The 15,634-nt window shown below is 47.0% G+C and overlaps 1 pseudogene; it reads right to left on the bottom strand.

Moving 5' to 3' along the window:
- Positions 1 to 13,822: 13,822 nt before the first annotated feature.
- LOC144819745 (triosephosphate isomerase pseudogene) lies at positions 13,823 to 14,570 on the bottom strand (annotated as a pseudogene).
- Between the last annotated feature and the right edge of the window lie 1,064 nt (positions 14,571 to 15,634).

The following is a 15,634-nucleotide window of genomic DNA, read 5'->3' as shown; positions in this document are numbered from 1 at the left end:
GTCATCAGTGATGTCATTTGAGATGTCATCAGTGATGTCATCAGTGATGTCACTGACCATGTCATGAATGATGTAATATGTGACATGATCAGCAGTGGATTGCGGGTGCGCGATATATAGTTAGTACTACTAACTATATATGGAATTTCAATGGTTTTGTGTGAGTAAAAAAAGGTTTTTTAAATGCTAATTCCTAACTATATATGGTCTATAACCTATGGTTTTTTCAGTGAATATATATATATATATGTATGTATGTATGTGTATAGTACGTACTGGCAGTCACCAGTAAGTAGTTACAGTTAGGACCTTGTGTCTATTCAAAAAGTGTTTTTTCTTTTGCCAATATCTTTGGCGCTGTTTGCTGAATCTTCTCAGATTTTTCAAAACTAATGGCCCACTTACTATAGCGCTGTTTAGAATATTTTGGGTGATCCGTCAAGCGGGGGCCAAGAAAAAGGGGGGTTCCAAAAAACGCTTTTGCTCCATGTTAATTTCCAAAGGAAACTGTTGACGCAGCTACAGCCCGAACTGCTGAAAGAATTACACTAAATTTGGCAGAAAAATATCTCTTGGTCCACAATGGTGTAAATCGGTCAGTAGTTCCTGAGAGATTTGAATTCTTCTCAGACATACAAATATGGCCGTGGAGGATCCATGAACCCTCCCGATTTCGGGCCTGCAATCTGATTGGCTGCCAACACTTCAAACCACTAAGTGTTGGCAGCCATCTGGTGACTTGGTTAAACCGATTCTCAAGGAAAAGACATTAAAAAGCAAGAAAGAGGAAGGGTATTAACACACTGAACCCCCTATGCCTATTCAGGGGTCCCACAGGGACCCCCAGGGCAATAAAACACATTTATTTACTTTTCATCAAAAATCGTGGTGGATCCGCGAATCCCGCTGAAACTTTTTTTTAAATGAAGCGTGGTCTCCCGTGCTTTTTTCTTTTAGGCCCCGAGTGGGCCAGGTCCTGGGGCAATTGACTTAATAATGTGGGGGCTGCACGGGCCCCCGCAGCCCCGGGGACCGCCACCTCCCTGGGAATACCTGTGTAATAGAATGTGTGGTGGGGCACAAGCCCTCCCGCTGCCCCGGGGACCACCACTTCCCCGGGTCTACATTACAACATGTGTGGGAGGCCTCCTGCCCCCCCACGCAACCCCAGGGACTGCCACCTTCCCAGGGCACATATTAAGTAAAGACAGGTCTGTTACAGCCCCCCTGGGACAACCACCTCCCGCAGCTACAATTTAGATGGGAGGGGAGCCTTGCGGCACCCCTCTAGGAGCCCTCCATGCAATGTCCTGGGATGCCCACCCCCGGGACATTGCATTTTGCTTTGGCTTGGCGGGAGCACATAGTAAACTCTGCTTCGCTTCATGGAAGCGAAAGCATGGAAAATGCTCTTGCTTCCGTGAAGCGAAGCAGAATTGCTTTTGGGCAGAGGGAGCTGCATGTTAGCCGCTCCCTCTGCCCAAAAGTAATGTTGTCTCCCACAGGAGGTGGGGAGCCAGCAGAGACTGCGGGGAGCTTGAGGCTCTTCCTTCGGTCCCCAACGATGTGGCCACGCCCCGAGGATTGGGTCCCTGGGGCAATATTGAGGCAGGTAGGGGAAAGGCGCAGACTCCCTACCCATTTAAAAGAAAAACTTAAGCCCTGGGTCTGTGGGATGGAGTCCCCTGGGCCAAAATTGTCCTCAGGAAGGGAGCTGGGCACCCCCACTCCTTTAAATGTATTTTTTTTCTTTTATAGAAATGGTCATGCCCCAGGGGATGGGGTCTCCGGGACGAAATTGGCCTCAGGAGTTGGGAAACGTGGCCCCTCTAATATTTATTTTTATTTTTTAAAATGGGTGAGGCACTGGGGGATTTTTTTTTTTACTAAGACCATATTACAAAATACAGTCATAAATTAGCAGGGCTCAAATAATTACACAAAAAAATAAAATCAGGAAATACAATTACAGGTGCAAACAGAAAAAGCAATGGCAGAGGCAGATAAATTCATAAAAGAACTACACTGATTGGACAAAACTCAAAACCAGGAATGAAAATAAATGCATCCTCTTTAATCGTTGCCAAGGATAAGCGTTGATGGCATTGCGACAGAATAAAATTTAACTGGTCATCATCAGGACAAACAACATTTGTCAGAGTATCCAACAAGGAAATTTATCTGAGGTCATCCTCCAGCATGAAGGCTACTCAATACATAGTCACTGGACAAAAGAATGCGAAGGCTCGGGATGAATCACGAGTCCAGTCTCTAAAATACTGGATACAAAAGTGGGCATGGACAGCAAAGCAATTCTAGATCCCCCAATCAGCCACCGGTGCAAACTCAATGGCCAGCAGACAAGACAATAATTTGGTGTCTATCCAAAACTACGGAACAGCATCTCATTAGGATGCCATGCTTTTGTATGGGTGTATGAGTGGATATATCAGTGCTGTATTGGTGAGTGACTGGGTGTATGAGTGGTTGTATGGGTGAGTAAGTGTATGTGTGTGTAGACTTATAAATCAGTGAGCTGGTATGTATGTACTGGTATTGGCATGTCAATGGTTTCGAGAATGGTAGTCTGAAATTTGGAGTGGATGTATGAAAGGTTATTTTGGGGTGTGATTAGGTGCATCAGAGATTATGTGGATGATGTCTCCAGTGATGTAATATGTGACGTAAACCGCAGTGCATTGCGGGTGCGTGAGTCATAGTTAGCTCAGCTAACTATAATGGTTAAATTTCACAGGTTTTGTACAAGTGAAATGTCAGCCTAACTATAACGCTCCTGTAAACTGTTTTTTTTTCTGTGAATCTCGAAGGTTTTTTAAATGCTAATTTCTAACCATAACGTCCCTGAAACCTATGTTTTTTTCAATGAAAATTATATATGATATATATATATATATATATATATATCTCCTGGTTTGCCTGTGGTGTCTGGAGCGCGACCATGACTCAAAGTCATGCTCCGAGTGCCATGCCATGTCTCCAAAGGCTTTGAAAGAGCGGTCCCTAAAGCTCCTTGCAGCCGAGCAGTCAACACTGTAGTGTGTGTGTTTCCAAGGGGATCTTGTTCTCGTTCTTAGTCCTGGTTGAGAGGAAGGTTCAGGCACTTTTTTAGGAGTCCCAAGCGCTCTTTGTCCATGTCATCCGGGCACTCAGGTAAGAGGCACAAAAAGCACACTTCCATTTCTCACTGTCCGTCGGCTGACATGATGTAGGAGCCTTGGCGTTCTAGGCCTCGTTCTAGGGAGCCTGCGCTTGGATCTGCTCCATGCCTACCTGAATTGACAGGAACCGCAGCGACCACTGCCCAACTTTGAGAATATTATAAGGCTATGCACCTTATTTTTGGAGAGACTTACCCTACCTCTGTGCCTTCGGGCCCTGTGCGGTTAGAGGGAGCTCGATCGGGTTCCTCCCCGGCCACACCGGCCCAGATGCCAATCTCCCCCTGAGGCAGGGCCGGACTGGCCATAGCGGGCACCAGGCAATCCCCCGGTGTGCCGCACGGGTAGGGGGGCCGGTTTGGGGCCTCCGCGGTCTTTTTTGTAACAGGCCGTTTTTGCAGCATAGCTGCAAAATCGGCCCTGTAACAAAATCGGCTGAAAACCGGCCCTAGCAAAGAGCTCAGTGGCATCCCCAGGGGAAAGAGGGGGAAAGGGCCAGCCGAGGACTTTGCCAGGGCCGGTTTTGGGTCCCAGTCCGGCCCTGCCCTAAGGATCCAGGTATTGGATCCGATCTGGCACTGGTCATGCCATTGCTACCTTCCCCGGTGCTGGCCCCGATGCCAGTGCTGCAACTGGTGCCACCCCCCAGCAGCATCAGCCCCAATCTGACCCCAAATGACCCAGAGCCGGTACCACATCAACCAACTCCGATACCGGCACCGAGAGAACCTCCAGATCCTAGGTGGGAGAAAGATTGGAAGGGGTCGCTTGAACAGTCAAGTAAACAGATCTTTAAAGTGGTACAATCGTTTTTTAAACCAAAATGCATTGAGAGGGAGGTTGTACCAACAGTTACGCTATGTGAGCAAATTTCCCAGTTCTTTGACCAAAACATTAAAAAGGTGTATGACTCTTTTGGACCAGTAATACAAACAGTGAAACAGGACTTTGTGAGTAATGGTGAGCCAGGTGAGACCTTCACCCAGTTCATGAACATTCCCCTGAGTGAAGTAAGGCAAGAACTCATCCGATGTAAATCTGGCTCCCCTGATGACCCTTGCCCAGCAAAATTATGGAGTTCTATAGCGGACTTTGTAGCCCCCACACTTCAACATATCTGGAACTCTTCCATTGCCTCGGGCACATTTCCGGACGTCTGGAAACATGCTACTCTCCTACCCCTAAAGAAAAAACCTAATGGGGATCCAGAAGACCTCACTAATCTCCGCCCAATATCTCTATTAGCAGCCCCGGGAAAAATGTTGGAGAAAGTCATACAGCGCCAACTGAGCAAATTTGTAGAAGTAAACAAAATCCTACATGAAACACAGTCTGGCTTCCGACCCGGCTTAAGCACGGAAACAGCGCTTATTGAGGTAGCCGAGTCAGTAAGGTGGTCGATGGATGCAGGTCAATCAGCAATGCTGGTACTCCTGGATCTGTCGGCCGCCTTCGATACGGTGGACCACGCCAGACTTCTCAGCCGGTTGGCTGAGATAGGTATTCAGGATAGGGCGCTGGGTTGGATACACTCCTATCTATCCCAGAGATCTCAGAAGGTGGCACTTGGGACGATCTCTTCGGCACCCAAGCCCCTCAGCTGTGGAGTTCCACAAGGGTCGGCCCTCAGCCCCCTTTTGTTCAACATCTACCTTGCTCCGCTCTTTACGCTAATTGCCAACTGGGGAGTCAAGGCAATTTCGTACGCCGACGACACCCAGTTGGTATTTCCGTACTCTGAGATGACGCAAGAGTCCTTTTCAAACTTCAAAGGCTGTCTCCAAGACATAGCACATTGGATGAACACAAATAAATTAAAACTAAATGCCAATAAGACCGAAGTTATCTTTTTTGGCAAAGTTCCTACCCCCACCTCAGATCTTTGGTGGCCGACGGAGATGGGCCCTGCCCCCTCACCCAGTCACACGGCAAAAAATCTTGGAGTGAGATGGGATGATAGCATGTCCTTTACCTCCCATATCCAACAAGTTGCCGGCTGCTGCCTGAGCAAGCTGAGAAATCTCCGAAAAATCCTGAGACTTCTCCCGGAGAGCTGCCGAAAAATGGTTATCCATGCTACTGTTACCTCACGGCTGGATTATGCCAATGGACTCTACCTAGGCCTACCAAAATACCTGACACAAAAGCTTCAGGTAGTTCAAAATGCGGCTGCGAGACTGTTACTGCGAATCCCACTCAAGCAGTCAGTCTCTCCGCATCTTCGATCTCTGCACTGGCTGCCAGTTGCCAGCAGAATAAAATTGAAAGCACTGACGCTGGCGTTTAGATCTCTGCATGGCTCCTGCCCAGAATACCTGAAAAACCGCCTCCCCAGATACTCCCAAACCCGCGCATTGCGGTCTAATTGCCGTGTCCAATTGGCAGTCCCACGCACGAAAAAGGCGCGACTAGGCGGTCGGACTTTCTCAGCAAACGTGCCCGCTCTGTGGAACACCCTGCCACAAGAAATTCAACAGGCTCCTTCGGAACTCTGCTTCAAGAATCTGCTGAAAACTTGGCTTTTCACCCAACCCCGCTAGCTTTCCTATCTTTAGCCCCAGGTCATCTGTGTTCTACTAGCGCCGGGACACCTCCTAGCGAGGTAGCTGTTCGCGCTTTATAAGATCCAGTATTATTATTATTATTATTATTATTATATAAGACCAGCCTTATCAGGAAATAGATGGGTATGAGGAATTGATTGTGGCCAGTGGAGTGGCCACCTCTCCATATTCTGGCATGCTTTCGCCCCCTACCATGGATACGAATGAGGGAGCATCCTTTGCTTTGATGGTGTGAAGGGCAGTTGAGGTCCTGGACCTTCAGCTCCCTTCAGTGGTGGTCAAGACTGAAATCTTGACTGATGTCCTGCAGCCTGGTGTCTCTGCTTCAGAACCCTTGCTGCCCTTTAATGAGGCCCTTACAAATGTCCTACTGGGTTCCTGGTCCAAGCCCAGCACAGGGGCTCCTGTGAATAGGACAAATGCCTGCCGCCACTGCCCTGCTCAGGGTGATCCAAGTTTCCGCACTACTCACCTTACCCCAGAGAGCTTGGTGTTCCAAGCCTCTATGTCCCATGGTGTGTTCCCTTCCGCTCCCCTAGACAGGGCATCCAAGAGGCTAGATGGTTGGGTTAAGAAATGTTTTTCTTCCACCAGGCTTGCATTGTCGGTGAACACAGCATGCTTATTGGGCTGTTATTCCCATATCTTGTTGGAAACAGTAGCACAAGTGCTGCTCCAGGTCTCATAGGAGGCCCGGGCTGTCCTCTCTCAAGCTGTTTCAGATGGGAAAGATACAGCAAAATTCATAATCAGTTATGGTCTGGACATGACCATCTCCCTGGGCAGAGCAATTTCAGTAATGGTGGCTGTTCAGCGCCATGCCTGGTTGACAGCTTCTGGCATTTCGGGGATGTCCTGGCCTCTCTCATGCACGTGCCCTTTGATGACACCCGTATCTACAGAGACAAGGCAGACATGGTGCTGGAGCGCTTTAAGGACTAATAAGCTATTTCCAAGTCCTTGGGCCTTTCAGTGGCCACACATCACAAGTCTTCCTTTCGCCCCTTTCTTGGCCATAGGAGGCGCTTTCGGCTGTGCAAGCCACATGACCGTGAAAGTTCCACAACTTCTGCACAGCCAAGGGCACAGCTCGTTCCGATCCGTGGCTCGGGAGGCCAGAGGCTAGGTCAGTCCACCACCCACCCTTCAGCCTCAGCCTCCAAACCTTCTTAGACTTGCCCTTTTAGATCATGGACTGCCAGTTGGTGGCAAGATCACCAATCACCTTCACCACTGGCAGACCATCATATCAGACAGGTGGGTCCTCCAGATAGTCTGAAGAGGCTACCTCATGCCTTCGTCCTACTACCGGATGACGGAGGATCATTTGATTTTACTCCGGGAGGAAGTCATGCCACTCTTGGCTAAGGGACCAATAGAGAGCGTTCCAGAGTAGCATTTGATAGCTATTCCCTATACTTTTTGGTCCCGAAAAAAGACAAGGGCCTTCATTCTGTCCTAGACCTGCAAGCCCTCAACAACTTCCTCAAAGAGGAATAACTCAAGATGCTCACTATAGCTTATGTCCAGTCTGCCCTGGACCCAGGAGACTGATTGGTAGCACTGGACTTGCAGGACGCCTGTTAGAAATGGGGGTCTCTAGTTGGCAGCTGCTGTCGCCGAAGTCCAAATAGGGGTCCTTCTTCCTAAGTCAGAGAAAGGGGGCTACACCCTTTGATATTCTCTGCTCAACCCTATGGTAACGTAGCATGAGCAGAAAGGACTATCTCAGAGACAGTGTGTGAAGCATTTATAACCATACACAATAACACAGGAAGGACGCTACAAACGGACACCACACGTAAGTAGAGAAAAATAGTTATCTTTATATAGACTCAACATGAGGCTTAAAAATGCTCAAGGAGCCACAATGCACGTTATTACAGATTCACTCCAAAGCAATAAAGGCACTCAAAAAGCGTGCGGAACAAACTTATTTCAAGGTCGGGTCTACGCGACCCGGTGATGCACAATGTACCTGGGGTTTAAAGGGGCACGGCACGCAGCCTCACAAGGAAGCCGCGTGATGACAGGCGGACTCGCAGTGGCCACAGCACACGACTGTTGCGGTCCACAGCGTGCACTGATGATAATCCTGAGATGGGGCTTAAAGGCGGGCACCCAGCGGCACACGCAGGGTGATAACAAGATCCTCGAAGTGGGGAATAGTGCGAGCACTCAGCGGCACAGCTCCACAGCTGCAGCGGCCCTCAATAGCGATAGCGATGATTCTCGTAAGGCGGCAAATGCGGGCACTCAGCAGCACAGCTCCTCAGCTGCAGCGGCCCACAATAGCGATGATTCTCATAGGATGGCAAATACGGGCACTCGGGGGCAACAGCTCCTCAGCTGTGGCGGCCCACAATAGCGATAACAATGACTTTGGCAACACAGGCAAATGCGGGCTCTCAGCGGCAACAGCTCCTCAGCTGCGGCAGCCCACAATAGCGATAACGATGACTTTGGTAACACAGGTAAATGCGGGCTCTCAGCAGCAACAGCTCCTTAGCTGCGGCGGCCCACAATAGCGATAACAATGACTTTTAGTCCGCGTTCCCCGCAGTAGAACCAGAGGCTCTGGAATTCTCAACAGAGGCCTCACCTGCGAGTAGAATTCCCCTCAAATAGGAATCCGGATGGCTGATGGGTGAAGTCTAATGTCCCTTAGAATTCAGCAGGAGGCAAGCTCAAATCAGGCCCTTGGGTAGTTGTTTCAGCAAGATGGATGAAAGTTTCAAAGTAATTTTCCTCTTGTTACACGGACAGTGGTTCGTCTTGACATCCAGAAGTAACACACGTGAAGGGGTTTTAGCACATATCTTTATACCCCAAAAGTCTTGGTTCTCAAAAAGTCACAAATCACTGAACCTAGCCAGAACCAGTTTGGTGTCATCCTGGAGCACTTTGTTTACAAGGCTGCATCCTGCCTTTCAGGAAGAGGGGGTCTGCCATCAGACGCACAGTGGGAGGTGGAGCCATCATTCACCTTGCCAGGCACAGCCCTGCTCAGATCAAAGGGTCACCCCTCCCCATACTCCAACTGCAGATCTCTCTATTCAATCCAGTTTGGGCTCAGGCTGCCCTGTCCCTCCAAAACCAGACAGCCAATACACATAACAGCAAAGCACACTGGAAGGTTTAGGCAAGAAAATACCCACTTGCTAAAAGTGGTATTTTCAGCCACAGAATATAAAAATAAGTGTGACTGCCAGATGTACTTTAATATTGTGAGCTCGGGCATACTAAATTTGGCTTTCATATCATGTTCCTTGGGTCAATTATGATTACCACTTTATGCAGTCAATTTACAATAGGGAGCATTCGCGCTGTGGCACTGAATGGCAGTGACACAGTGCCCAGAGCATCTAACACCAGTAAACACAGAGGAGACAAAAAGCGAAAAATGGAAGGGAGACCTACGCCAATGGTGCCAGGTCTAACAACGCCCATTTCCACATTCCTGTCCTGCCTGCTCATAGATGCCACCTGCAGTTTTTGGTAGGCCATGAGCATTTTCAGTTCACCGTGCTCCCTTTTGGCTTTCCCCTCACCCCTCAGTAGTTCTCCAAGGTGATGGCGGTGGTGGCAACTCATCTTCGCAGATCAGGGGTGCCAGTCTACCCTATTTCGATGACTGGGTGTCGAATACGGGCTCGTCACAGGCTGTTGTCTTCCACCTCCAGACTATGGCAGACCACCTGCATTCGCTGGGGTTCACTACCATCGTTCAGAAGCCACCCCTGACCCCTCTCAGACACTCCTCATCATCAGAACTGTTTTGGACACAGTGCAGTTTCGAGTATATCATCCCACATGGTGGGTCCGGGATATTCAGGCTGTGATACCGATGTTTCAGCCTCTATCCTGGATTTTGTTGAGAATGACTCTGAGGCTGCTGGGCCTCATGGCCTCTTGCATCCTCCTAGTCACACATGTCAGATGACTTATTCAGGCTCTGCAGTGGGACCTGAAGTTCCAGTGAGGACAGCATAAGGGGTATATCTTCTCAGGCATGGTCCTGTTCTCAGAGGGACCTACATGAGACCTGCAGTGGTGGCTAACAATTGCAATTGGGTCAGAGGCACATCCCTCTCCTTTCCCACACCAAATCTCACAGTAGTGATAGATGCATCACTTCTGGGATGGGATGGCCATCTGGGAGACTTGGAGATCAGAGGACTCTAGTCTCTGGTGGAATCCGGACTCCACATCAAGCTACTGGAGCTCTGAGCGATCTCATTGGTTTGAAAGCCTTTATACTCTCCATCAAAGGAAGGCAAGTTCAAGTGTTCACAGACAACTCCACCGCCATGTGTTACTGCAACAAACATGGCAAAGTGGGGTTGTGGACTTTTGTCAAGAGGCCCTGCGTCTTTGGACTTGGCAGGAACAGCAGTGCATATATGGGTGGTTCAACACCTGGTAGGTTCCCTGACGCCAGGGTGGACAAAATCAGTCATCGATACCTAGTAGATCATGAGTGGCGTCACCACCCTTAGGTAGTGTATGGTCCCTTTTAGCAGTGGGGACTGCCTGGGTTAGATCTATTAACCTCTGCAGAGAATGCGCAATGTCAGCAGTTTGGCAGGTTCCCTGATGCCAGGGTGGACAAAATCAGTCACCGAGACCTAGCAAATCATGAGTGGCGTCACCACCTTTAGGTAGTGTATGGTCCCTTTTAGCAGTGGGGACTGCCTATGTTAGATCTATTAACCTCTGCAGAGAATACGCAATGTCAGCAGTTTTGCGTGCTAGAGTTTCCAAGGCAGCTCTTGCTCAGGGACACTTTTCCTCTTTAGTGCAGCTCAGGCCTCCTCTACACCTTTCTGCCCACACCACTCCTGCCCAGATTTCTCAAGAAGATCAGGAACAACCAGGCCCAAGTCATTCTTGTGGCTCCATACTGGGCACGGAAAGTCTGGTATCCAGATCTTTTCAGCATGAGCATCGATCCTCCAATCAGGGTATCTCCTATTGCAGCAGCAGGGGAGGCCCTCCACCCAAACCTGCCAACTCTACGCCTTCTTGCGTGGAGATTAAGCAGCGCAGCTGACAGCATTCAACTTTTCTCCTGACTCTGCAAAAACAAGCTAGAGTTCGAAAAGCGTAGACCAGTTTGTTTTCCAGATATAGGAATCTAAAACAAAGTTTTATTGCTTTGAATTGGTTAACCCATGTGCTGTATATCTTGTACCATAGCTTGTGTTTCAAATAATAACAAAAAAGTTTTGTTTTGACAATTGTAATGTATAAGGTGTGTGTGAGTGTTGAATGTTGAATCAAAAAGAAAAAGAGAGCATGAACTAAGTATAGTAATGTAGAATGTGGAATGTGAGAATTTTGTAAAAAAAAATAAGATTTTGTGACGAGGAACAATGTTAATAATGTGATGATATTTGAAGAAAAATGTTCAATTTTGTTATGCGAAAAATAAAAGAAAAAGAAAAAGATTAATTCCAGACAGAAAAAGGAGTCTCAGGTCCATATTGTTGGATTTTCAATATGTTCTCCTAGAAATGAGAGTAGAAGGTATGTAGCAGCACTGGCAGTGGTTTAGTTTTGTTGTTTAGAGAGGCTTGGCCTTACTGCCGAGAGTCCAAACCCAGTGGTGGTAGTAGGTCTTTGTACACAGCAGGACCAGCTGTATCCTTTGGTGAAGGCTGGTGTCTGTCTGTGGTGGCATATCTAAAGTCAGAAGACAGTCCCAGAACCAGCAGACTTGGGTGTAACTTTTGTGTATCGAGGATAAGTCTCTTGGGTCGCCCAGCAACAATCAGCGGTGATTTGAATAATGTGGCTACTAACATTCTGGAGTGGGCTTCTTTAGCTTTGGCGGCCTGGTGCTGTTTCCAAGGGGTCAGCCAATTGACCCTTGGAGTCATTTTTTGGATCTGGAGCTTTAGAGCAACTTTCCTTGAGCAAGGAGCTACAGGCACAGTCCTCTCTTTGCTAGCCCAAGGTGCTGCATGTACAGTCCAGCACATGGTGTAGCCTCTCTGCCCCAGGAGCCATCAAGGCAGTCCTTCTTCGCTCTTTTTACCAGTTACATTGTGATCTGTGGGTCAGGGTGCCATATTAATGCCCAGAAAGTGGCCTGGGGGATGATGTCGTCAATAGCCAATGGCCTACCAGGATAACTCCTATCCTGTGATGACTTATGGCTATGTGTGGCATCTAGCAATCCCAGGGTGCACTGTTCTTTTCACTCTCAAGATGTCTGAATCCCAGGGTGCATTATTCTGTTCACTCAAGATATCTGAATCCTTCCTTGAATTTTAGGAGCTTGGTAGCCCACCCTAGAGGTGTGAGTTACAAACCCATGGAAAAACCAGTTTGGGCTCTGGTCTCCCCTCTCTGTTCTTGCCGCCAGTCTGTCTACCTGAACAAAGGGCAGGCCTTCAAGAGTGTCATTGCCATTTGCCCACGAAATGTGGCTTTGCCTGTGAACCTCGCCTTCAGGGCCAACACCATTGAGTGGCTTCCTCAGTCTGGAGCAGGCTACTATTTTTCTTGCACCTGGGGGTCATTCACACTACTTCCAGGAGGGCATAAGGCTGTCTGATAGCCAATAATCAAGCAGGGCCACTAGACAAAGTGGGTTACAGAGTGAAAACTTTCTAAAAGATGCCTTTCATTAAATGTGACATTAAATTCAACTTTGTCATGAAGTCATCTTTAATTCCACGATGAATTTGATAACTTGAAGCACCCATTTTAGTAGTCTCATTTAAAAGTTAGCCATACTGTGGGGTCAGCTGGTAACTCTGTGTTAGCCAATGGGACTACTAACCTTTCCTCAGTAAAAACATCAATTTGGAAGTTCTGCTGTGAAGACATATTAAAAGTATTTGTACTACTTAATAATATATGCTCCCTGCCTTAGGGTTGCATAGGACTTCCTTTGGAGAGTCTTATATATATTGTTACGGGAACTGGGGAGTTTGCCATTGGTTTTAATGGCAAAGTTGAACTAGCAGCTTGAAACTGCTCTTCCCGGCTACAATGGTAGGCTGGGCACCATTTTGTACTTTGCTACACACATGGTGACACAACCAGTGCTGCAGCCCTGGTGGGGGGGGCACTGCCTTACCCTGGTTAACCTTGATACCATATAATACGGTCATATAACTAACTCAGCTTATGCCAATTAGAGGTAGCCAATTCAACATATATTTTGTAATGGGTTAGAGCACTGGCACTGTGGTCTGGTTAGCAGGACTGATTGCACTCTTGGAGTTGAAAAATCAGCAGCTAGTAGTCCAAATGGGGATGATAAGTGGGGTGAAATCTGCCAAAAAGCCCGTGTCCTCACACCTTATTTCATTTGTTAGATTTTACCATATAAATTGCTGAATGAGTGTTAAAATATCATTAGAAGCTACGTCTCAGTTGTTAGCTTTGAGTATTGCCTGATTTTTAAAAACCACCAAAAACTATACATTCCCGCAAACAGAAGCACCTGACAGACGTAATGATATACACTTTCTTAAATCAGTCATCAAGAACAAAAATTACAGATGGAAATGTCACCAATTGCTATTGTTCCCTACTTATTTTCATTATTTTTTCATTTCAATGATTTTTTTTTTCACCTTCATGATCACTTTACTTTGACATGAGATTTTCACTTGACTGACAATGATTGACCAATGAGACAGTACAGGCCCAGCACACTTCCCTGTAATCCGAGAACTAAACCCTACTTAATGGGGGGCAGGGAAATTGCACCTCAGGTGAATCCAGTGCTCGTGATGTGGAGAAAGTGCATGGTAGATAAATTCATTGTTTGTTGGCATCCCTGATGTCCCAAGGAAAGAAAAAAACACATTTAGCCCACATACAGACTAGCACAATGCCTAAAGGTGGAAGACTTCCATCTCTAAAAAATCCTGGAACAAAAAAGGCTACTCATAGTGCAGATGTTGACATAGTAAACAATGAAATATTAAAATTTCCGCAATCATTCTGGATCGCAAAGGTCAGTCCATGAGGGACATCCACTTATGCCAAGATTATGTGGACATGTATGCCTCAGTTCAGCCATTTTGTTGGGCTAAGGCGAGATACACATGAGTCTGCTCACTGCTTTGCATTGTTAATGTCAATAAACTCCGGCTTGAGGGAAGCTCCTCCCAGCAGGAAGCCGTCCAGGTCAGGTTGAGAAGCCAGCTCCTTGCAGGTACCTCCGGTGATGGATCATCCGTAGATGATGTGTGTGCTGTTGGAAACGTCCTCCGACACGTGGTTATTCAGCCAGGCCCGCAATTTCAGGTGGACCTCCTGGGCCTACTGTGGGGTTGCAGTTTTACCAGTTCCAATAGCCTAAATGGGCTCATAGGCCAGCACCACTTTGCTCCAGTCCTTCATGTTATCTGCGATGAATTTAGTCTGCTCAAACACAACCTTCTCTGTAATTCCGGCTTCTCGCTCATCAAGCTTCTCCCCGATGCATGCAATGACACCCAGGCCTTCAGAGAAGGTATGGGCAACATTCTACCCTATGAGTTCATCGGACTCTCCGAAGACATGCCTCCTCTCAAAGCGGGCCAAGATCACCAAATGTGTGCCACAGTCCTTAATCATCACCGGGCTGATCTCCCCAGTGAAGGCTCCCTTTGCCACTTGGTAGCAGGTCTAGGCTGCAACCCCAATCTTGGCATCAAGCTTCTGGCGGGCAAAGTCAATGTAGATGGAAGGCACACCACAAACCACTTCTGTGTCTCCATGCAGTTTCCTGCTGTTGAGCATATGGATCAGCTCCCCCAGGCTCTTCTTGTCTCCGTTCATCTTCCAGTTTCCCCCAAATAAAGAACTTCCTGGGTCCCATGGTGGTGAGCAAGGTGGTGTGGCTACTGAATGGGATCGGAAGGTGACCCTGGAATGGAGCAGACAGCATTTCAATGATTAGTTTCTTTGGGAAAACCATTAACGATCTACATAAATTGCCCCTTGATGAATTTGGAATTGTGTCTACTTTTTAAACATTTGTAGCCTTTCGTGTTCACCCATGGGTTTGGTACCTGATTCAACCACATACTGCAAGTAGGTAGAAACCACAAAATATAGGAAAAATCTACTACTGCTTTGAAAAATTCAAAATGCTGTGGCCTTTAGGAACGCTGCTTAGTTACTCAATGCTGGGAAGATGATGATTGTAGCACAGTAAACTATTTGCTGATGCCATTTGTAGAAAAAACATGATTTTTTGCAGAGCACTTTGTTCCTGTTTGCCAATCAATACTCAAAATTGTGCAATAATTTGGCTATTTTTAGGTTCACTTAGGGGGGTATCCACAAACCCTGCATATCTTTTGAATCCCCAACAAGTGAGAAAATTAATAACTTTTGTTTCAAATATATATCAGAGCACACCCAATCACTATATCTATAATCCACCTATTGTAACACACATTCATAGGTCTACAGATAAATGAATTCTTTCCAGACTGTAGTATGGGATTCCAAATTTTCAATCTCAAAAAGGGATCCAGTCACACTCTTCAATCAGATCCATAAATATTTTTATTTTCCAATCATAGTATTGTTGATCGGCAGCCGACGCGCGTTTCGCCCACAGGGCTTTTTCAAGGCTGCAATGGAATGTACACTAGTTTTAGATATTATATTTTCGTTACTAAACATAATGTACACATGTTGATTGGCCATTCTAAGCAACAGATCTGGTTTTTATACAGAAAGTGATAAGCTCCCGTGAAGAAGACAATTAAATTAATCCTTTTTGCCACGTTATGATTATATGCAATGTTAGAAGATATTAAAAACATTTTTGGAGAGAGAGTATTAAAAGATTGTACAATGATAATTCTCCTCATCCAAAGAGTCCCATTTATGCTGGTGGTAGGGGTCAATTGATAAATAAGGAGGCGCATT

Source organism: Lissotriton helveticus, chromosome 2_1 (assembly GCF_964261635.1).
Source record: "Lissotriton helveticus chromosome 2_1, aLisHel1.1, whole genome shotgun sequence".
Classification (NCBI taxonomy): Eukaryota; Metazoa; Chordata; class Amphibia; order Caudata; family Salamandridae; genus Lissotriton; species Lissotriton helveticus.
Note: the sequence above shows the minus strand (reverse complement) of the source record. Positions and strands in the feature narration are given on the sequence as shown.